The 24603-nt window shown below is 42.6% G+C and overlaps 1 protein-coding gene across 2 annotated transcripts in view; it reads left to right on the top strand.

Annotated features, from left to right (window-relative positions):
- atrn (attractin) overlaps positions 1-24603 on the top strand; it is a 163151-nt gene that overhangs the window by 111443 nt on the left and 27105 nt on the right. The window lies entirely within an intron of this gene.

Genomic DNA, 24603 nt, shown 5'->3' with positions numbered 1-24603 from the left:
CTCAAAATATATGATTGACATGTTTTTTGCTTCATATTTCACGACTTTTCCTTAATTAAAGAGGAAAACTGGGTAAATATAACATTAACATGATTACATGTTTTTAATGTCCTGAACACACGAGTGCACATCGGTGTTCTTTGGGGTCAATTTGACCCCCAGGCTGAAATATCAACATTTTATGGACCTATTTAATAGATTTTGGTTGTTTTGGATGATATTGAGGTCACTATAACTATAACATGCAATTTTAAAAATCTTCAAAGAGGTTTTAGGGCCTAACATAATAATCAGAAAACCACTGATAGTTCACACAAGTTTACACATCAGCCTCCTAAACACTATTTTATCTATTTAGGCATCAACAAAGACACATTACGTACCTGACACTTACACATACAAACTAATTGGAATAAGAATAGTTTTATGGAGCTTTAAATAGCTGCAGTCCAATTGACCTCGAGGGTGAAAGATGTGAGAACATTTGAAGGTAACAGGAGGGTTAAGAAAGACGAGAGAATCAACTATTCAGTTTTATTACTGACCTCTGGCTGAAATCGATTGCTTGAAATGCAGTTGGCCTCTTCTGATCCTTGACGCTACGCCCATACGGTCATATTGGCAGATATTTCTTGCCGTGCATTGACTAGAAAGATGCTCAGGAGCGCGTGAGGTTGTCCTCTCGGTGGCATTAGGCGAACACCTGCTGCCACCTGTTCCAAAGCGTCCATTCCGTGTTTTGCATCACGCGTGTGTGTGTGTGTGTGTGTGTGTGTGTGTGTGTGTGTGTGTGTGTGTGTGTGTGTGTGTGTGTGTGTGTGTGTGTGTGTGTGTGTGTGTGTGTGTGTGTGTGTGTGTGTGTGTGTGTGTGTGTGTGTGTGTGTGTGTGTGTGTGTGTGTGTGTGTGTGTGGGTGGGTGGTGGTGGTGGGTGGGTGGGTGTGGGGGGGGAGCTGCCAGATGGCAAAAGACAGACCCCGAAATAATTTGAGCTCCATCAATATTTACTTGTTTTTTTTCAAATTCTATTAAAAAGACCGTGTGAAAAGGGAGGAGAAGAGTTCTCTCTTTTGAGCAACCAACAATTCAAGGTTTCAGGCACTTCTCATCCAGCCCTGAATTTAAAAAAAGTTACATTTTTATTGGGAATAGAGGTGAGCGAGCCAGCTAATTGGATTAGAGCTTCCTGTGGCAGGGAAATATATCATGATGCAAAAATACAGTAATAATGGCGCCGCTTTAAACGCTCACTTTCTCCGCCTCCGGGACGAAAAGTCTTGTTTCACTCGACTCGATCGTGGCACGGGAGAGAACGGTTATCATGGCCAGAATACATTTCCAGTGCCTGGCATCGTGGTGCAAAAATACTGCAAGTCTTTCATAACTATTGTCAGTTTTCACAGTGTTCCTTTTTAAAAAAAATTCTGCCCTGGCGCCTCTTAAAGCCCCATAATGGAGTTTTCCCCTTTTAGCGCCCCCTTCAGGTTTGGAGATATTTAACGTTTACTTCAGTGTCGTAAATACCCAGTTACGATAGATGCAGCCTCGCATACACTTGTATTGATGACCAGACGAAGTCAGAAACCAAGAAATGATGTCAACCGATAAGGTAAGAGTATTCAAAGATTTTACATAAATATGACTGCATAGTTTTATTCATTGTGATATCGGAGATGAATGCTAACATAACCAGAAGAACGACAACATTTAGTTTCGATGAAATACCGATCGCATTTTCAGCCTATATACGTTGTTTTCTAAATGTTTGAATGTGGAGTACGTGTGATCGAATGCAATATTGTTGACAACACCAAAAAGCTACATCTTCATAATTTACATTGGAACGTGTAATTCACTACAAGAGACTTCGCTTGCTTCGCCCTTATACTGGAGCTGCGAGCGTGGACTGGCACTATATGACATTGCGTAATCACTGCCAGAAAGCAGGTGGAAGTCCATCCGCCCCGGATCGGGCAGCTCCAGAATCCTACATAGCGGAGTTATTTCCCCACAGACCCCCGATGGCGGAGGCGCAAATCACCATATTAAAAGTCATTGTAGCGGCACAATTTTTTTCAAGCTGTTATTTTAACGTACAATTGTTGCATAATGCGAGACTCTACCGCCACACAAATACCCCCCCCCCCCCTTACATAATTAACAGAGCGGTAGAATTTGTTTACACTTCGCCGGAGGCCGGCTGCCGGGAGGAGAGGGGAGGTAAACTTCTCCAGATACCCTCACATATTTACGACCCCATTAAAGTGGCCCCCACCCAGCTCCTCCTCATCATCGCCTCCCCGCCGCTATAAATATGAACGTCAACCGCGGTGTCGATGCCCGAGCCCTTACTGGAAATACCTGCTATTATGTCATAAAATGAGCGGAGGGCTGCTCAATGGACTGGTGTGTAAACTGGACTTTTTTCTTCCTCTTTTTTCTCTCCTCTAATTAACTGTTTTATAGCTCGGGTTGTGTGTCGTTAATGAAGTGATGTGCAAAGGTGCAGCTCCCCAGAAAAGTCTTCTCTCTCTCTCTGAGAAAACACACATACACACACACACACACACACACACACACATGCTCCTGCCGGGAGTCCCTTTGATGATTCTGGGAGGGAAAGTGTTCAGTCGGCACATGAATGCTCCTGAAGAACGGGAGCAGATCAGAGGAATGCTCTGAGAGCAGCGTGTGAAACCTGAGCAGGTCACCTGTGAAAAAGGCGTCGTACGCGGCGGTGTCGTCTCGAGGTCGTCGGGATCGTTGGAGCACACGACCGATTCGGATGCGTTGAGGCGATCACGCCCTTTCATATCAATCCTGTTTGCATTTGATGAAGCTCTTTTAGTTTACTCGGAAGTATCCGTCCGTTATCTTTCTGCCGGGTCGCGCAGGGTTCGTACGGTCATGGAAAACCTGGAAAAGTCATGGAATTTTAAAATGGTCATTTCCAGGCCTGGAAAAGTCATGGAAAAAACTTAAATCATAAAAGTTTTGGAAAAGTCACGGCGAGTTTGAAATAATTAATATGTTTTTTTAAAGAAAGACGCTCAAAATATAAGCCGGCGTACGCTCTCAATACGCACAATTTTCTAAGTTGTTCATTTTTATTCCGAGATTTCAGTTTGGTTATGGAAATTTGATTTAAAGTCATGGAAAAGTCCTGGAAATCCACTGGTCAAATTGTGTAAGAACCCTGCCAGAGGAGCGTGGCCTCGGTAATAAGGAATACAACCGGGGCCTTTATTTATAAATCAAATTGCTGCATACATTTTCTTATTTTAAAGAGGTGATTTCATTTTATTCCTCGGGTTTACTATTCTCATGTTTTTTCGTAAAGCACACTTTGCTGTAACCCTCAGTTGTGTACCTACAGCTCATATACAGTCCTGGTGGATAAACTTACCTTTACACGAGTGACCTTTACACTTTGATACCCGCTGCTCTCTGTCCGGCGCAGAGGGGTCGGGGAAGGAAACCAACTTGCGATGAAGTTGCCTGACGGCCCCGCGGCGTCGCCCTCTTGACCTCTGCCGCCGCAAACTGCTGACCGTCTGTTTTTTGGGGCGGGGGGTCAGTGTCACAGAGCCTCCTCCAGGCCTCGCGCCGCCCCCTCCTGTCTGCCCCCATCCTCCTCCACCTGCGTTTGATGGAGACAACTGCGTGACCTCTGACCACACACACACTCTGACCACACACACACATCCTAACATTCAATACGGCAACTTTATTTGACCAAGAAAGTGAGTTTTTAATTTGTATATATGAGTGCACTGGCCAACACGGAGCAGCACATAACACATGCAACTCATAAGTTACATGGAAGATAATTTTAATCATGATAACATGTACTACAGTTCGACAGAGATATCTAAGAATTAATACTTAACCCTCCTCTTACCTTTGAGGTCCATTGAACCCCATTCAATGTTTAACGTCTCGGAAAAAATATTCTTGACATCTTTTTTTGCTTCATATTTCATGACTTTTCCTAATTTATTTGGGACAACTGAGAAAACATAAAATTCACATGATGATATGTTTTCAACGTCCTGAACACAACTTGTACACATCGGTGTTCTTTGGGGTCAATTTGACCCCAGGCTGTTTTTCACTGTGTAAAACATACAAGAAATATCAACTTTTTTATTATTTTATTATTTAGGTAGTCAACTAACACACATAAAGTACCTCACACTTAAACTTGGGAAAGAATATTAATTCTAATAATTTTTAGGAGGTTTTAACTGCTGGGGTCAAATTGACCCCGAGGGTAAAAGATGTTCGTACATTTGAAGGCAACAGGAGGGTAAATGATATATTTTCTTAAAATTAAAAAAGTTTAATCAATGAGATTCTGATAAAGTAGGGCTGAATAACAAGTTGTTAATCTTCAAAACAGAGCGAGCATGATGATGGAGAGACCTGTCCGTCCTGCCCAGTGGAGTCGTCTTCAAACATCAGCCAAATAATTGATGATGAAAGACATTAAGAAATTGCAGTGATTGCACAAGACGGGGGACGTCCTCATTAGATGGGATACGTTTTCCGCTGTTCCCGGAAAAAAACACCGTTAGATGCAAATGAAATCCTTTAATTTAAAACCAATTCAAAAGGCTAGATGTGACATGGGATTAAGAACCTTCATTTCCCTTCCATTTCCCCTTAAAATCGCCTTGTTTATTCGTGGTTCAAATAAGAGTGCGTTTAGGAAAATAACACGTGAACCGTATCGTCAGGGTGTCGATAGATAAATAATAAATAAAGACGAATGATTCTTAATTACAAAAGTCCTGAATACTCAGACTGTGTGGGCTCAAATGCACTAGAGGCCTATTTATTCTCCTTTACAACAATTCACTCCATGTTTACAGGCAGGCAGGGGTTCACACATGCAATTTAACATCAGTGGACATGACGGAGCAGTGGCATTACAATGTGCCAGAGGCGTCTAAATCTGAGCTTTAACAGCCCAAATGTTTCTGTCTGGCTACGTTTCCCCCGCTTGCCGACTGCACTCCACATTCTTGTGGAATTTCCTCGTGATTCCGGCATAAAGCAGCGTCGTCACGCCGGTATACGACGGCGTGCTTCCCGTTCGCGTCCCTATATGACACGGAGCACGATGATGGGCGGTGGAGTCGGTAATGAATGAAATCTCCTCATAAACACGCATTCAACACACACACACACACCGTATCATATGAGATCTACAGCAGATGGTTGGGCGTGAAAAGCGCAGTAGATTGGGAGAGGTTGGCACCGGCGTCCTCCGAATGAGCACGGTCCCGGAACACAATGAAGATGTCACCGAGCGGGCACAGCGGAGCTCCGCGTCAAATTATTCTCCGGGAATCATCCGAAACGATGATGACGAGGAGGACCCTCTCAACCAGCGTGGCGGCTCCTGAACCCGCAACACTCCGGTCCCAGAAGCAGATGGCTGGCTGCGAATGCAGTTCACATGTGAGCAGGGAAGAAAGGGAGGGAAAAAAAGCTTTCTTTCCACCTTCCACGTCGCAGCTGTTCCGCCCTCACCGAGCACTTCTCCGCGACGCTCCGTCGTACATTAGAAGTGCAGAGCGGTGGGAATACGCCGCGGCTCTGTGCCTCTCCAACTTCTGCTTGCCAGGAGTGTTTGACAATCGCAATCCAGAGAGCGGATGCGTGGACGCCTGCCCCGGCAGCAGTTTGACACACAGGGCGGGAACTCGATATGTCTTTGTTCGGGACTGGCAATCGAAAGAAATGGAGAATATTCTGCGAGCTACGATGTCTCCCCAAAAGAACGGTCACATAACTGCTGCCAAAATAAGTGCAAAGCCGCCGTGGCTTGAAGTCGAGTTTAAATATATAAAAAAGAAAAAATATCAGCACTGATGAAATGATTGCACCTTTTTAAAACCGGACTTCATTCCCAAGCGCCCAGGGTCAGTGGAATTAGTTTTGGTGCAGCATGGTAGAGATGCTCAATAAACAGTGTCAGCAGCACAACATGCAACCTGACTACGTGAATACAACAATACAATTACAAGTTACAAGTCTTTTATTGTCAGATGCACAGAATGACACAGGGTCAGATTGGGCACTGAAATTCTTATGACAAGGCACCACACAACAACTACCACAGCATAACATAATATAACATAACATAACATGTAATTAAATGATAAAATAGCAAGAACACAGGGAAATAATTGAAATAACAAAGAACATAATTTAACTAGAAAGAGCATTTCCTTCTGAAAATGCGTTGGAATGCTAACATTTGAAAGCTTGAAGATGAAAAATAAAAACAAAATTGCTGAAAATGTTTGAAAATAGCTGAAAATGTCTGAAAATAGCTGAAATATTAAATGAAAAACTGAAAATGTCTGGAAATCGCTGGAAATGTCTGAAATTAGCTGAAATATCTTTTTTTTAAAGCTGAACATAGCTGAAAATAGCTGCCAACAGCTGAAATATGCTGATAGCAATAACACAGGGAAATAATTGAAATAACAAAGAACATAATTTAATGAGGTTCCATTACAAAGCTCATTATTTAACAACACCAAGGGATTTTGCGGTTATGAACTCCATGGGGAGGGTCTTTCACAGTTTACGGCCGTGAACACAGAAACCGCCTCAACGAACATGAAGCTCTTCTAAAAGGAGAACAGCGGAAGATCAAAGAAATAAACACAAATTATCAGACGATAAATCATGACAACTTTGTCGCTCGGCGTCCGACCGAGGGGCTCCGGGCCCCCGTCTGTTTGAGACGCACACGGCTTTCAACTCACTCCAAAGTAAAGCCGTCCGTGTCTTGATTAGACGGTCAGAGCGACTGACGTGGTGTAAAGGAGAAAGTAGAGCGCCGTGGAGCTTCACCGGGGCAAACCGACTCTCACCCAGGAGACCGCCGTTTGGGTCACGCAACAAACTCAATATTTACATATTTTACCGCAAGTTCGTTAAGTAACTTCTGTTTTTTGCGACAATATACGCTTTATTGATCTTAATCAACCTTGTTAGCCAAGAATAGATGCACATGAAATGTCATCTCTTGTCATCTGTCATAATGTACTTACACAGAAATAGAAAATTAGAGCTAGCGATAAAGACAAGAGAGCTGGCCTGATAAAGGTAAGGAATAGACATGACTGGTGTATTTATGTATATATATATATATATGTTTACAAAAATATGTAAAACATATATATATATATATATATATATGTATATATATATATGTTTTAAATATTTTTTTTAAACAAGTTATCAAACATATATTATGAAATATAATGTCACTGGACAAATATAATGTTCTAAAAGTTGTGAAAACAAATATTATTTTACATAAGAGACATAGATATTTTTAAAAAGAACATATTTACAGATAATGTTTATTTGATTTAACTTGTTATATAATATGAGGGAAACTGTCCATTTAAGTGATGTGACCCTTTTGAAATAAAGTGTCATGTTTGATTAGATTCCAGCAAAACCCCAAGCAGAACGGGGTTTGATCTCGCTAAACCTAACTTCTAGTTTTAACACGGCCCGGGGGCAAACACTCATTTTGAATAATCAGCTAAGTTTTGTATCAACCGCCCAGATGGAACGGGAGTAAAATAAATGAAAGAGGGACCAAAGCTTTAAAGTCGAACAATGTGTCCACCTGTCCTACAAAGTCTGTAAATAATCTGATGACGGTGCCGGAGGGTCAGGAGCATCAGAGGTGAGCTGGAGGAACTCTTTTCTCAGGACTCGTCCATCACATCCCCAGAATCTCATAGGCTGAGTTGATGATATCGTTGAAGGCATCTTTGTGTTCAATTGGTTTCCATCCAGTGTTTTCTTTGTTCATTTGGATGCATCTTGTTGCGAGAAAGTCAGATTTTTGGAATCCACATTTTTCTGAGTTTCAGAGGTTTGTTGCAGGTAAACTCTACCCACCCCAACTCTTTCACAGTTATCTCAGCTCACCATTCTTCTCATTCAAGGCCACTTGATGAAATGGCATCGGCACAGTATAAATAAAAAAAAGCCATTGTAAAAGATCCACTTAGATCCGGGAAGACTGGACATTCTTTGGCCCTTGAAATAAATGTAACGCTGTCCGGAGCCAGAGGTGGATCCGTGTTCCCATTGTGCACCCTTGAAAACGGGTTCAAGCTGCACTCTGGAAGAATAATTGTGGCCTTGGAGGCAGATTTTTGAGGCCACGGTCAGTTGAGGCTCAGCGGTGAAGTGTGCCGCGCCCGGACTGTGCTGCAGGAGTGCATCATCACGTGAATGAGAATGAAGAACTTGGCTCACTCCTCGCTGCCGGAGACATCCCCCGCTGTATTAACGACTTTGTAACTGTCACTTGTGGGTTAAGGCGATGCTGGTTTTCTCGCTCTGCGTGTGAACAAAATGCAGATATGATCTCCCCCGCTGCTCCTTCCTCTCCCCCGAAACACAAACGCGGGCAAACTTCACTTTTCAAAGTGATCGACTGCGCCACGTGGCTCTCCGGGGAGAATGTGGGGGTAAGAAATATGCAGGTGATGAATTTACTTTCATTTCATAGCATATTTTGCTGCACGGCTGGTTTGTTTGTCTTCTCGCAGTCTCAAATGGAATGAAAGACTTTCTACCTTCTGTTCACGAGTTTGTCTTTCACAAGTTGAGGAAAGAAACGGTTCACCTCTTTTATTTTCGTTTTTTTACCTCGTGGAAGCTCATTTTAGGCGCCTGGCAGAACCTTTTCAGACGGATGTTTGTCTCCGCTGTCGCATGTCAGGACCAAAGACTGTATATTCAAGCCGTGACGTCACCTCCCGGTTTGTGGACCGCCATTATGAAGCCTCGAGTTTGGGGATTTGCCCGTCACCATCTTGGCTTTTTGCAACCGTGAACTCCAAAGACCATATTTGGACTCCGGATGAATGAAGTCGAGACGCCGCATACGTCTCTGGTAGCAGCAGCGACCTGTCGATCACAGTAAGCCCGCCCTGAAGCATATACTCTGCTTTATGATCTTGTTGACTATGAATGGACCATAGAGGTTGAGACCATAAAGTCATATTTACAGTGTTTAAATAAACTTGAGAAGTAGTAATTTACGTGCACTCCAGCAGCCTCCCCCCCCCCCCCTACAACCTCCCTCCACCATGCTCCCCCTGCAGTTTGCCGCCGTGTCACCCCGCGCTGTTTTCTTGGTGGGCCGGTGATGTCGTAGGAATCTGTGCTGCTTTTCAAATGATCCAGAGCTGCAGTCATAAAACATGCTGATGTGGTCAATTAGCAGCTAATACAATAACCTCTCCAGACATATTAGGATCACTGGAGAACACACAGTCCTTATAATGTCATGATGTATTACATCATCAGGAAATGTATTATCGCAGGATCAGATTGTATTACACGTTCACTCCGCTTAGAGAAACATTTCATTAAATCCTCTTATTCCATTGGCTCATAACTCGCCCGGATAAAAACAATACTGCACTAATGTTCTGCAAGCCATAAAGAATTCTGATTTTAAAGCAAAGCTAATGTCTGTGCTGCAGTTTTGAGATGATTGAAATTCTCCCTTGAAACCAATGCTGATCCGACCATGTGAGGCCGAAGCAGCTTTTAAATGATTCAAGACTAAAAACTGGAAAGGGAATTGTATGTTTTAAGGCTTAAAATAAAAAGGCAATCAAATATTGTAGGAGCAATTGTTTTTTTTATCGGTGAGCTGTGTGGCCGCACGGATACCGATATCAGGCCGATACGGACTCAAATAGCTGGAATGTGTATCGTGGCAATGTAGGTATCGATGCAATTCAACTCTATATATATATATATATATATATATACACTACCGTTCAAAAGTTTGGGGTCATCCAGACAATTTTGTGTCTTCCATGAAAACTCACTTTTATTTATCAAATGAATTGAAAATTGAATAGAAAATATAGTCAAGACATTGACAAGGTTAGAAATAATGATTAATATTTGAAGTATTAATTTTGTTCTTCAAACTTCAGGCTCAAAGGAAGGCCAGTTGTATAGCTTATATCACCAGCATAACTGTTTTCAGCTGTGCTAACATAATTGCACAAGGGTTTTCTAATCAGATATTAGTCTTCTAAGGCGATTAGCAAACACAATGTACCATTAGAACACTGGAGTGATAGTTGATGGAAATGGGCCTCTATACACCTCTGGAGATATGTCATTAGAAACCAGACGTTTCCACCTAGAATAGTCATTTACCACATTAACAATGTATAGAGGGTATTTTTTATTAATGTTATCTTTATTGAAAAAACAGTGCTTTTCTTTGAAAAATAAAGACATTTCTAAGTGACTCCAAACTTTTGAACGGTAGTGTATAAACTATATACATTATATATACTGGAATGTTGATTCCCGTTTAAGTTTGGAACAATTTCTTAACCCTCCTGTTATGTTCGTTTCTTACATACAGCCGTGATGTTCCCGGGTCAATTTGACCCGGATAATGTTGAATCATCCAAAAGTGGTCAGAAACCAAAAAATTCTAAAAACTATAGTTTGTACCTCATCACCAACAACATTACTAACAATTAAATCAGTTTTTAGTGGAATTGAGTTATTTACCCCTCCATAGATCAGAGTTCAATCAGGAGCACTCACTCGTTTTAATGATAAATACATGTTCAAACTATTTTTTAGGTACATTGAAAAAATCTAAATCTAAATTGCATTAGTCTACTATAACATGTATTTTCTCCAAAATTTTATTTGCATTTTGTAAGTTTTTTTTTTTCATGGGGTGATGTAGATAAATAGAGATGAGACACCTGTGCTGTTCAGGATCATAATGACCCGCCCACTAAAAATCAAGCCAAATGAGTCATAAAGGATTTGTATTGAAAGTAAACGTTAGTTATGTTTATTTTTAGTTTTAAGATGCATAAATTATATGATAAAAGATGACCAAAGGCCAGCACACAGCCATCCTCTTGGTGCAGTCGTATGTATCTGCAGAATGTAATGTTGTAGGTCGGACTTCTCAGCAACATTTTGTATGTTTGGCCCCTCCCCTGATACGTGTGGGTGGAGTTTTCCCGCAGGGAAAAATAAAGGTTCCCGTCAAAATAGTATCTGTATTTCTCGCACAGGTGCGGTCGTTAGAAAGAGAATGTGTGTGGGTCTGAGATTGGGATGAGACAGGGTGTGTGTCTTTCCCAGTCAGACAGAAAGTATATTAGAAGTACTATACTACATATTTATTAGTTGAGACATGAAAGAAACCCTCACATTAGTGTCCCATGTCCAATAAAGGTGTATTTAGGGGGAAAGTTAGGAGATGATAAACATGGTTTAGTCTGTAAAGTGTGCTTCTCATGTAGGGTGATGGGCACACAGCAGGATAGAGATGGTTCCCATAACAACCACCTGATTCTTTTGTTTGAAGTTTGAAATGTGTACAACTTTATATATGTGGTTGTGAACGGGGTGTGTGTGTGCTGATATGTGTGTTCGTGTGTGTGTTGGTGTGTGTGTGTGTGTTGGTGTCTGTGCGCGCGTGTTAGTGTGTGTGTTGGTGTGTGTGTTTGTTGGTGTGAGTGTGTGTGTTGAAACTTGGTGGGAGGGAGTAAGAAAGACTGTCCTACATTTACAAAGAAAGAAATAGTCTAAACGTGACTCTTTTGGTGACTTTTAGCCTTCATTTTCACAGCCGGATCAAATTGACCCGGGAACATCATCTCTGTTATATAAACCTGCAGGGGGGGTTGCAAATACATGATATTTTTATTATTATTTTTTTTCCGTTGATTACACTAAATAAGGTAAGCAGAAGAAGTTTTATACAGAAAAAGTACTTAGAAGTATTTTTCCTAGATTTTCAAACTTTGAAACGGGTCAATTTGACCCGCAACATAACAGGAGGGTTAATGCATTTAAAAGATTTCACGTTGTTTGTACCAGGTTGCTGGTGTGCCATTTATTATTTATAGATAATAGATCAAATAATGTACTGGATCTACATAGTTATTTATTTGGGAAAGCAATGTTGATGCCAATCCGGACGTTGCACATAAAAGAATGATGCCAGTCTCTTCCCCATAGTGAGGCATACAGACTTTAAACTAAACACTCGTACCTGACCAGTACTCTGTATCGGTACCCGGTACTCTGTATCGGTACTTTGTATCGGTACCCGGTACTCTGTATCGGTACTCTGTATCGGTACCCGGTACTCTGTATCGGTACTCTGTATCGGTACTCTGTATCGGTACCCGGTACTCTGTATCGGTACTGAAGAGATCCGATCTGTACTGAGTCGTCAGTTCCTCCTCCGAGCGGTCGCACTTGGTGCCTCAGCTCCAGATCACGATGCAAATGAACTACGGCACGCAGACGTGAAACTGCTCCCTGTGTGCGGCGGCGGCACCGTCAACCGTTTTCTTTCCAGCGCGATGAAGACCCTGCAGATTAACCAGAGCGATGCTTTAGGATTCCACGAGCGCTGCCTTCCATCTCCTCCCCTCTCCTGAGATCAGCGCTCGCTGCACCGCCGCGCAGAACAAAAGCCCGACTTCTGAGGTGATCAATCCTGAAGTGGAAGGTAGGGAGAGAGGAGTCGAGATGACGAGCGGGAGGGAGCGGGAGGGCGGCAGTGAAGGTCACTCGCACGGGAGGCTGGGAATCTTTGGGAGCGCGCGAGCCTCCTCCGTAGAGGAGGCCTCGAAGTGAAGCTAATGAGCGTCTCCTCGGGACCCGGCAGGATGCGGATTCATCAAAACGTGATGAAGCTCGGGACGCCTCTGCAGCACTGGCAAACTAAACACGTCTACCTGTCTCTTGGACCCCATCCCGACGAGGCTGCTTAAAGACGTTTTGCCTTTAATTGGCGGCTCTCTATTAGATATTATCAATGTGTCTCTGCTAACAGGCCACGTACCACACTCCTTCAAGGTGGCTGTTATTAAACCTCTCCTGAAGAAGCCCACTCTGGATCCAGAGGTATTGGCTAACTACAGACCGATCTCTAACCTCCCCTTCCTCTCCAAGATCCTTGAGAAAGTGGTCGCAAATCAGTTGTGCGACTTTCTACATCATAATAGTTTATTTGAGAAATTTCAATCAGGATTTAGAAAACACCACAGCACCGAGGCGGCACTGGTGAAAATTACAAATGACCTCTTAATGGCAGCAGATAAAGGACTCCTCTCTGTCCTGGTCTTGTTAGACCTTAGTGCTGCATTCGACACCATTGACCATGACATCCTGTTACAGAGACTGGAGCAGTCGATTGGCATTTCAGGCACGGCACTAATTTGGTTTAAATCCTATTTATCAGATCGATCTCAGTTTGTATTTGTAAACGATGGCGCCGATAACCACTAACGTTAATCACGGAGTTCCACAAGGTTCTGTGCTTGGACCAATTTTATTTACCTTATACATGCTTCCTTTGGGCAATATTATCAGGAAACACTCCATAAACTTTCATTGTTATGCAGATGACACTCAACTATATTTATCGATAAAACCAGAGGAGAGCAACCAACTCTGTAAAATTCAAGCATGTCTTAAAGACATAAAAACATGGATGACCTGCAACTTCTTGATGTTAAACTCAGACAAAACCAAGTAATTTTAATCGCCCTGAGCACCTCAGAGATCAATTATCTGGTGATGTGGATTCTGTAGACGGCATTGCCCTGGCATCCAACACCACTGTAAAGAATCTTGGCGTTATCTTTGATCGGGACTTGTCCTTTAACTCCCACGTAAAGCAAATCTCAAGGACTGCATTCTTTCATCTACGTAATATTTCAAAATCAGGCACATCTTGTCTCAAAAGATGCAGAAAAATTGGTTCACGTTCGTTACTTGAGACTGGATTACTGCAACTCCTTATTAGCAGGCTGCTCTAATAAATCTCTTAGGTCCTCCAGTTGATCCAGAATGCTGCAGCTCGTGTTCTCACTAAAACTAAGAAAGAGATCACATCACTCCTGCACTAGCTGCTCTGCACTGGCTCCCAGTAAAATCAAGAATCACTTTTAAAATTCTTCTCTTAACCTACAAAGCCTTGATTGGTGATGCTCCATCATATCTTAAGGAGCTTGTAGTACCATATTGCCCCACTAGAGAGCCACGCTCACTAAATGCGGGACTACTTGTAGTTCCTAGAGTCTTAAAAAGTAGAATGGGAGCCAGAGCCTTTAGTTATCAAGCTCCTCTTTTATGGAACCAGCTTCCAATTTCAGTCCGGGAGGCAGACACAGTCACCTCGTCCTCTTTGACAGAGCTTATAGTTAGGGCTGAATCAGGTTTGCCCTGGTCCAGCCCCTTGATATGCTGCTATAGGCTTATAGCTGCCGGGGGACGTTTAGGATACACTGAGCACCTATCTCCTCTTTTTTCTCTCCTTAAGGATGAATTTTCATCTCTCAATCACACGTTACTAACTCTGCTTTCTCCCCGGAAGTCCTTTTGACTTTACGTCTCATGGGGTCATCGGACCCTATGAGGCGGCATAGATCCTATCTGCCTGATGGATCGTCTGGGTCGTGGAATTCCTGCTCATGACTACGCCACTGTCCTGTTGAGACTCCGCCCACTCCTCCTCCCCACCGCCATCTGCCTGATGGATCGTGGAGGTCTCCATCGTGGAATATGCCTACTATGAACTATTCATACACTCTGTCATATTCATTGAATGTATTTTAACTCTAAATCTGTCCTTCTGTACACATTACATCTATTGCATCTGTCCATCCTAGGAGAGGGATCCTCCTCTGTTGCTCTCCTCCAGGTTTCTTCCTTTTTCCCCTGAAGGGTTATTTGGGAGTTTTTCCTGGTCCGATGTGAGGTTTTGGGGCAGGGATGTCTATGTGTACAGATTGTAAAGCACTCCGAGACAAATTTGTAATTTGTGAAATTGGGCTATACAAATAAACTGAATTGAATTGAATTAAATCCTGTCAGCCGCTCTGAAGTCTATGTTAAGCATCCATTTCTCAATGTGATCCTTTATATCGTCACTTCTAGTGTTTTTCTCACAGCGTGCGCCCTCCGCACCCCGCCTCACCTCACCGCCGGAGAGATGAGGCGAGGGAGGAGCGGCTAACGTCGCTACACAGGCGAAGATTTCCTCCCCCCCCCCCCCTCCATGATACTCTTTACAGTTTTCCTTCAGTGATGCTGAAGGATGATTGAGAGCTCTTCCACCCACAGCATTTTCTTCTTTATAAAAAAAAAAGTCTCATCAATAAATAAATGGCTTGATGGAGTGCATACTCTCTCTCTCTCTCTCTCTCTCCGTGTGTGTGTGTGTCCTGGTAACTGTACCCATGATGTGTTTGTTAATGTTCTGTGCAGCACTCCATCCTCTCTTCCCAGGGGCCAACTCTTTGAACGCCTTTGTCTTTCTCTCTGCTCCCATTTCTCTCTCTGCCCTCTCCCAAGGTTTTATTTTTTTAATTTTGTTTTTCGCCTTTGCTTTTTTCCTCGTCACTCGTCCAACATTTCCCCTCATTCTTTCGTGTCTCGTTTCCCTTCTCTTCTGTTTCTCTCCTGTATTCTTCTTCTAAATGTGTTCCCCCCCTCCCCTCTGTGTGCTTTGCTGACGCACTCGATCTCTTTAGCACACGGAGGCTGACTTTGAGAGCATCTTAGTCAAAAGTTTCTACACTAGATGTCTAACTGATAGTGCTGTAGCTAAATTTAAAGAAGCGATTCCTTCTGTATTTGATTCGATACCACGTCTCAATATAACAGAGGACTCCTGGTCTAACTTTAGTCCGTCCCAGATTGATCATCTTGTTGACAGTGCCATAGGCTCTCTGAGAATGACACTGGACTCGATAGCCCCTCTGAAGAAGAAGACAGTGAGGAAGAGGAGGTTTGCTCCCTGGTATAACCCTCAGACCCGCAAACTGAAGCAAGCGTCACGAAAGCTTGAGCATATGGCGTTCAACTAATCTCGAAGAATCCCGCTTAGTTTGGCGAGATAGTCTTAAAACATATAAGAAGGCCCTCCGTAATGCCAGAGCAGCCTATTACTCATCAATAATAGAAAAATAAAAACAACCCCAGGTTTCTCTTCAGCACTGTAGCCAGGCTGACAGAGAGTCACAGCTCTGTGGAGCCGAGCATTCCTATAAACCTTAGTGGTAATGACTTTATGAACTTCTTTAATGAAAAGATTTTAACTATTAGGGACAAGATTAATAATCTCTTGCCCATAACCAGTGCCAATCTGTTCTCAAGTGGAATGGCCTTGAAACCGCTGTATGCCCTGGTGTATATTTGGAGGATTTTCTCCTATCAACCGTGACCAATTATTTTCAACGGTTTCTACTTGAACACGTCTACCTGTCTCTTGGACCCCATCCCGACGAGGCTGCTTAAAGACGTTTTGCCTTTAATTGGCGGCTCTCTATTAGATATTATCAATGTGTCTCTGCTAACAGGCCACGCACCACACTCCTTCAAGGTGGCTGTTATTAAACCTCTCCTTAAGAAGCCCACTCTGGATCCAGAGGTGTTGGCTAACTACAGACCGATCTCTAACCTCCCCTTCCTCTCCAAGATCCTTGAGAAAGTGGTCGCAAATCAGTTGTGCGACTTTCTACATCATAATAGTTTATTTGAGAAATTTCAATCAGAGTTTAGAAAACACCACAGCACCGAGACGGCACTGGTGAAAATTACAAATGACCTCTTAATGGCAGCAGATAAAGGACTCCTCTCTGTCCTGGTCTTGTTAGACCTTAGTGCTGCATTCGACACCATTGACCATGACATCCTGTTACAGAGACTGGAGCAGTGGATTGGCATTTCAGGCACGGCACTAATTTGGTTTAAATCCTATTTATCAGATCGATCTCAGTTTGTATTTGTAAACGATGACGCCGATAACCACCAACGTTAATCACGGAGTTCCACAAGGTTCTGTGCTTGGACCAATTTTATTTACCTTATACATGCTTCCTTTGGGCAATATTATCAGGAAACACTCCATAAACTTTCATTGTTATGCAGATGACACTCAACTATATTTATCGATAAAACCAGAGGAGAGCAACCAACTCTGTAAAATTCAAGCATGTCTTAAAGACATAAAACATGGATGACCTGCAACTTCTTGATGTTAAACTCAGACAAAACCAAGTAATTTTAATCGGCCCTGAGCACCTCAGAGATCAATTATCTGGTGATGTGGATTCTGTAGACGGCATTGCCCTGGCATCCAACACCACTGTAAAGAATCTTGGCGTTATCTTTGATCGACTTGTCCTTTAACTCCCACGTAAAGCAAATCTCAAGGACTGCATTCTTTCATCTACGTAATATTTCAAAATCAGGCACATCTTGTCTCAAAAGATGCAGAAAATTGGTTCAACGTTACGTTACATCGAGACTGGATTACTGCAACTCCTTATTAGCAGGCTGCTCTAATAAATCTCTTAGGTCCTCCAGTTGATCCAGAATGCTGCAGCTCGTGTTCTCACTAAAACTAAGAAAAGAGATCACATCACTCCTGCACTAGCTGCTCTGCACTGGCTCCCAGTAAAATCAAGAATCACTTTTAAAATTCTTCTCTTAACCTACAAAGCCTTGATTGGTGATGCTCCATCATATCTTAAGGAGCTTGTCGTACCATATTGCCCACTAGAGAGCTACGCTCACTAAATGCGGGACTACTTGTAGTTCCTAGAGTCTTAAAAAGTAGAATGGGAGCCAGAGCCTTTAGTTATCAAGCTCCTCTTTTATGAAACCAGCTTCCAATTTCAGTCCGGGAGGCAGACACAGTCACCTCGTTTAAGAGTAGACTTAAGACCTTCCTCTTTGACAGAGCTTATAGTTAGGGCTGAATCAGGTTTGCCCTGGTCCACCCCCTTGATATGCTGCTATAGGCTTATAGCTGCGGGGACGTTAGGATGCACTGAGTACCTATCTCCTCTTTTTCTCTCCTTAAGGATGAATTTTCATCTCTCAATCACACGTTACTAACTCTGCTTTCTCCCGGAAGACCTTTTGACTTTACGTCGCATGGGGTCATCGGACCCTATGAGACGGCATAAATCTATCTGCCTGATGGATCGTCTGGGTCGTGGAATTCCTGCTCATGACTACGCCACTGTCCTGTTGAGACTCCGCCCTCCTCCTCCCCACCGCCATCTGCCTGATGGATCGTGGAGGTCTCCATCGTGGAATATGCCTACTATGAACTATTCATACACTCTGTCATATTCATTGAATGTATTTTAACTCTAAATCTGTCCTTCTGTACACATTACATCTATTGCATCTGTCCATCCTAGGAGAGGGATCCTCCTCTGTTGCTCTCCTCCAGGTTTCTTCCTTTTTTCCCCTGAAGGGTTATTTGGGAGTTTTTCCTGGTCCGATGTGAGGTTTTGGGGCAGGGATGTCTATGTGTACAGATTGTAAAGCACTCCGAGACAAATTTGTAATTTGTGAAATTGGGCTATACAAATAAACTGAATTGAATCTCTGAGTCCACATATTTCTTCTAAGGCTGCAACCAATTTATAAATTGTTGTCATTATTGATAAATGTGTGTGTATATATATATATACATATATATATATATATATATATATATATATACATATATATAATATATATATATATAGACATATATATATATATAGACATGTATATATAATATATATATATAGCAAGAAAAACAGGAAGCTGCTTTTTTGTGAAACAGGTCAGGGTCAGTTTCAGTGACCTGCTCAGCGCCAAAATGCTTCCTGGTGACCTTTAGTGGAGCAATTAGCCCCCAAAGATGCAGATGTCTCATTCTTGAGACCAAATTGAGGATTACAGGAGACTTAATACTGCATCATTACATAAATGTGTCGGTAATCTTTATTACAGTCTGTGATAGTAAGACGATGTTGTGTTTGCAACATTGTCTTACTATCATATACTGTAATTTATATTTAAGGAAGCAATTGTTTAAGCTGTGAAATGCTCACATTTTGAGGTAAATGCCCATCAAGTTCCCACAATCTGACCAACAGAGCAAAAAACAACATTAATGCATTAATACGAGAAGAAATGAATCTCACCCAACAACAAAAAACTGAACGTGAATGTATTAATCTTGTATTGTGCCGTTACTGGATCACAACATGTGGGGTATGAAATCAATCTGCAAATGCTCCCGTTAAAAATGTATTAAAGCGGATCCGTTGTCTGACGGCCGCTTGGTGTGCGGATCGGTCCGTTTTTATTCTATAGATGTTTCTTTGATCCAGCACCATCCCATCAGACACTGGATGTGCGTCTTTTCTTTGTATCCGTTCAATGACACCAAACTTATTTTTTATGGACAACAAAGGCGAAAATGAGGCCAGCAGCAGATCAGTACGGCTTGATTCAAAATGCCTTTGAAGCAGTTTATTAATCACTTGCGGCCGCTAAGCAACAGTGAGGAGGAGAGAGGAGTCCGCAATCAATGAGAGTATGACACGTTCAATACATGTATTTATTTGTGAATCACTGCAACGCCCAGACGCACAACAAATATCAGACTGATGGGTCCAGCAGTAAGCAGGATTAGCTGTGGACAGACAGGCGGACACACACACACACACAGGCGATCATTATGTACAACTGAAAACAAATGCACTAAGCTGAAATCATTACAGCTTAGTTTATTACATTTATTATTGATATATATATTTTAGGGCTGTGAAACGATTAAAAATTTTAATCAAATTAATCACAGGTTTCTGTGGATTAATCATGATTAATCACATATTACCGATATTCTCGGAGATCGGAGTAGTGTTAATGCGACACGTAGAGACAGAATGACATGCTGCTGGTTAGAGACGACCAACAACAGACGTATTGGAAGCTCATTCTGCGCATGCGTTAAAAAAAAGTAACTAATTAATCCTGTAATTTAATCATTACGCTTTATTTTTCACAGCACTAATATATTTATATATTATATTGTTTCACACCCGTGCTGTTGCATATCATTGTTTATGTATTCATGTCTCTATTATGAGCATTTTATTCAAACATGCTAACTTCACCTGCAGGCACATTAGCTGGAGCCATTTTCCAATTCCAATTCCGCTCTGTTTGAATTCATTGGCATTTATAAAAATGTAGACGCACGTACACGACTGCTCATGTGCAGGTATCTTCAAACTACCTGCCTGCATGTGTGTTCTTATAATTAGGTTTATTTATGCACAGTCGGCTCTGCCACTGTCAGATATTCTCTCACACACACACACACCACACTAACTACCCTGCAGAAAAAACTAAGAGCCAATTTAAGAAGTCGGCGCCTCTCTCTCGCTGTAACTCCTGGCTGCCGGTTATCTTCGGAGCGCCGTGAAGCAGCCGCCTCCTCGGAGCACGGCGTAATGAGATTTGTGCAAATTGTATCCTCCGTGGGACTCGGTCCGAGACGGCCGGGCTGAGAGTTCTCACGTCGCCGTCACCTGATGGCGGCGTCCGGCCTCTGACTAACTTCTCTGTCGCATCATTAGGGACGGGACATCGGAGGTCTTCATTGTTAAAACTCATCACTCATAATGAAACTATGTCCGAACCTTCGTCCAGTTTGTTTGGGCCTAATGATAATTCTGGCCTTCGGTTCTGTCGACCGCATTAACAACTCGATCACAATGCTTAGTTTCTTGATTCCGGAGATGTCGCCACGTGTTTGTTACCTTCGCATTGAAAATGCGGAAGGTTATGTTTTGATCGCTGTGTATTTATTTATTTATTTATTTGTGTGCGTGTTACTCGCATAACTCAAAAAGTATTAAACCGAATTGCATGCAATTTGGTGGGATGATTGGTTATTATCCTGGGACCATTTGATTCGATTTTGGGATCGATCGGATCCAAGGTCAAGGTCATGAAAAGGTCAACATCGCCTTTTTACCATAGCGCGGTCTAATGCCAAAATGTTCATAATTCAATGCCCAATCTTGTGATATGCGACGGTATGCGCTTTACCGAGTGCCCGTTCTAGTTTAGTCTGTGTTCGATTGGGTTTGTTGCCTCGGTGGACTCCATGGTGGTCATGTGGCCGTGTTCCCAGACCTCAGAAGGTGATTTTGAGGGTAAAATGTTATCGTAGGAAAAAAAGAACTGAGGTCCAACACGCTAAAAAAGACCTATGTTGACTACACTTTATTTAACCCTTAGTTATTGTTTAGCTCCTTGTTCTGGTGTGAGGGTGTGGCCTCTGGATACAGGATTCATGCTGATTTCATGTTTACAGCCCTCAAAGGTTTTCTTTGGTTCGGACTCAAAAACTCATTTCAAGTAGCAGCATGCCGTTATTCTATGTGTGAAAGTGTCTTTTAATTCAAAACTAGATTACATTATTGTTATTGTTGTCATTCTACATTTCTGTTGAGGGAAGCTAATCGGGGACGGAGACAAGAACTTCAAACATCGGGCGAAACGACAGGATTACAGGACGGGGCGAAACAAACAGACAGAAATGATGCGATTGTTGGATCTAATGGATGGATTTGGTCGTGCCGGTGCGGGGCCGTCCGTCTCGCGGCGTTCCTGTTAGCGCGTATGACAATTCAGTGGAGCCATAGGGGAAGTTGTTTCTGAAAACAAGAGAAAGAAAAAGACCAAACAAAGCCAAAAGAGGGAAATGAGTTTTTGACATGTTCAGGTGCCATTCTAAAGAGAGTGAATGATGATGTTGCTTTGTGTCTGTGTAAGAGGCGACCGACGGCGAACAAGTTCACGAACAGCTTTACGGAGTAATAATAATAAAATGTTATGTTTACAGCTTGTTAACAAATACAATCTAATTCTAACAAAAGACTAAATGTAATGGTCTTGGATCACATTTAAACATGCCTCTCTGCTTTCTGGTTAAATTTTTTATTGTAATTGTCTCTAAAAAAATGAAATGTTTTTAATTCAGCTTGATGAAATTTGCAGAACTCTGATTGCCTTGAGAGAGAGAAAAGCTTATTGTTCAGAAACACAAACTATCCATTGTTGACAGTTCCAGTGGACATATTTGTTGTATAGCGAATAAAACAGAAACAGTTTAAACGGAGGTTAGCGCCGCGTTCGACGACGGGCCAGGCGCTCTGCAGAGAGGAGCCAATCTTCAAAGTTTGCTTACCGCAACATTCAGATGCTCCTCCATAAACATTCAGATGCTCCTCCATAAACATTCAGATGCTCCTCCATCTGCTCCTCATCCAGTTCATCAAATCTGTTGCTTTGTGCATATCGAGGAGCTCCGATTATCAACACGGTGGTGGTCTGCATACAGATGAGCTCTTCTTCTTCTTCTTCTTCTTCTTCTTCTTCTTCTTCTTCTTCTTCTTCTTCTTCTTCTCATAGTATGGTCAATTTTTATCCAATTGGCATGCAACTAATGCCAAAATGTTCATAATTCAATGCCCAATCTTGTGATACAGAGTTAAAACACATTCAATGAGTATGAAAGAGTTTTATTAAGCAACATCATTTTTTAACTTGCAAATTAACTTGAAACATCTTAATATTAGTTCAGGCAGTATCCAAGTGCACCATCTTCTATCAGATGACATTAAAGTGGTCGCGGTATGAATAATTTACCGATTCATCTGCCATTGTGATTAATTGAGTCATCCTTTGGTACATAAAATGTGAGGAATAATGATTGCCGTCCCAATGACAAGTAATGTCTGAAAAATTGCTCCAGTCTTCTTGTGAACCGTCAGTAAAAAGCCCCGTGAAACGAAGGTTATGCTCATATTTGAGAAGCTTTAATTATAAAATATGATTATGATATGACTCAAAATTGAACTTAAAATGTGACGGGAGGATTTGCTGAACGATGGCGATGATGACGCAGCGAACGGCAGGCTGTGTCGGCTGTTGTGTTAGATTGTCGTTTCCAGTTTTACAACATATTTATAATTTGGGCCAAGTAGAGAGTTGATGAGCCTGTGATTCAAATATTACCCGCTGTTCTCCTTCTCTTTTTTGTCAATTCAATATAAATATGATGTTAGCTTAGCATAAAGACTGCTAGAATGTGAGGAAGCTGAATCTGTTGCACGAAAAGATTTACACCTCATTTATTAGTCGGCAAGAATGTGAGGAAGCAAATTCCCTCTATGCCAAATCATTCCTTTTTAAAAGTAGTGGGCTCAGGGAAAATGAAGGTTCATCTCCTCCAGCTGTTACAACAGAGAGAAGCGTTGGGAGATTTGACTAAAAGCGCACAATCGACAGACACATGCCGGAATTTAATGAGCCGGCTCGCTCCACAAAGAGAGCCCGGCGCATTAAATGTCGACTCCTTTTCTTTTATTCTATAGCGTGAAAGAGACGTTCTCCGGAGCTATTTGTGTCACCCTTCTGTTATCATAAGGCATTTAATTGAGAGAGAGAAGGCGAACAAGTCGATAAACACAATCGAGAGTCTCGCGGAGGGATGAAAACGCTCATCAGACTAATTACAAGCTGTTGAGGCGTCGGCCAGGAGGTCGCGAGCGAGCTTTGACGCGTGATTTCTACAGCGCTTTCGAGTTGAATCGCACCGCTGCCCTATTCTCCGCCAAAAAAAACCCTCTCTAATGAGACGGAGGCCAACGGATCGGGTCACGCTCCTTTTGTGGACACATAAAAACTCCTCGCTCTTCGGCCGCCGCATCCCTCTCCGCTCTCGCTTCCTTTACGCGCCGAAGCGCTCCGACGCGCTCCGACGCGAGTTCAACCAACTGGTCGATTCCGGGCAGATGGGGTGCGGTCGTGACGTTTAACTCCCCGGTTCTTCTTGCTCGTGCAGCGGTTGCAGGTGCGTTTGTTTTAGTTCGAGGAGCCGCTTTTTATTCGGGTCTCGCCAGTCGACGCCGGGTCTCTATTTATAGCACTTTGGCTGCGTTGACAGTCGACGACGCAGGTGCATCGCCTTGTTCACTCTGGTTTCTGTGGCTTACGTTCTCCTTCTCTCTCCCCACCCCCCCTCTAATTGTCTCCTTCCCTCTTCTCCCTCTGCATCGTTCACCTCGTTCAGCTCTTTTCGGTGCTTTTCTCACAGCTTCCGTTCCTTCTCCCCTCCACAGTCACCTCCCTCCTCTTCCTCTGGCCAACGCCCTGGATATATATCAGAGCAGAATGAGACTCCTCAGCCTTGTAGGGTTGGAGAAGCTACGGTTATAGTCCGTTTACTCGGGTACACTTTAGGGGGTACTGCACAAATACCATGATATGGTTGTTTATTCTGCACCACAACTTTTAACATGGAAATACTGAGAAACTACTAAACTAGAATGGGCACTCGGTAGAGCGCATACCTTCGCATATCACAAGATTGGGCATTGAATTATGAAAATGTTGGCATTAGTTGCATGCCAATTGGATAAATATTGACCGCGCTATGGTAAAAATAAGATTTTAACCTTTTCATGACCTTGGCCTTTGACCCGATTGATCCTAAAATCTAATCAAATGGTCCCCGGATAATAACCAATCATCCCACCAAATTTCATGCGATTCGGTTTAACACTTTTTAAAATATGCGAATAACACGCACGCACGCATACAAATACACGGCGATCAAACAATGTGCTTATAAAACACTTTTTACAGGTGGCCAACAGGAA

Source organism: Pseudoliparis swirei, chromosome 11 (assembly GCF_029220125.1).
Source record: "Pseudoliparis swirei isolate HS2019 ecotype Mariana Trench chromosome 11, NWPU_hadal_v1, whole genome shotgun sequence".
NCBI lineage: Eukaryota > Metazoa > Chordata > Actinopteri > Perciformes > Liparidae > Pseudoliparis > Pseudoliparis swirei.
This window is presented reverse-complemented; position numbering and strand designations above follow the sequence as displayed.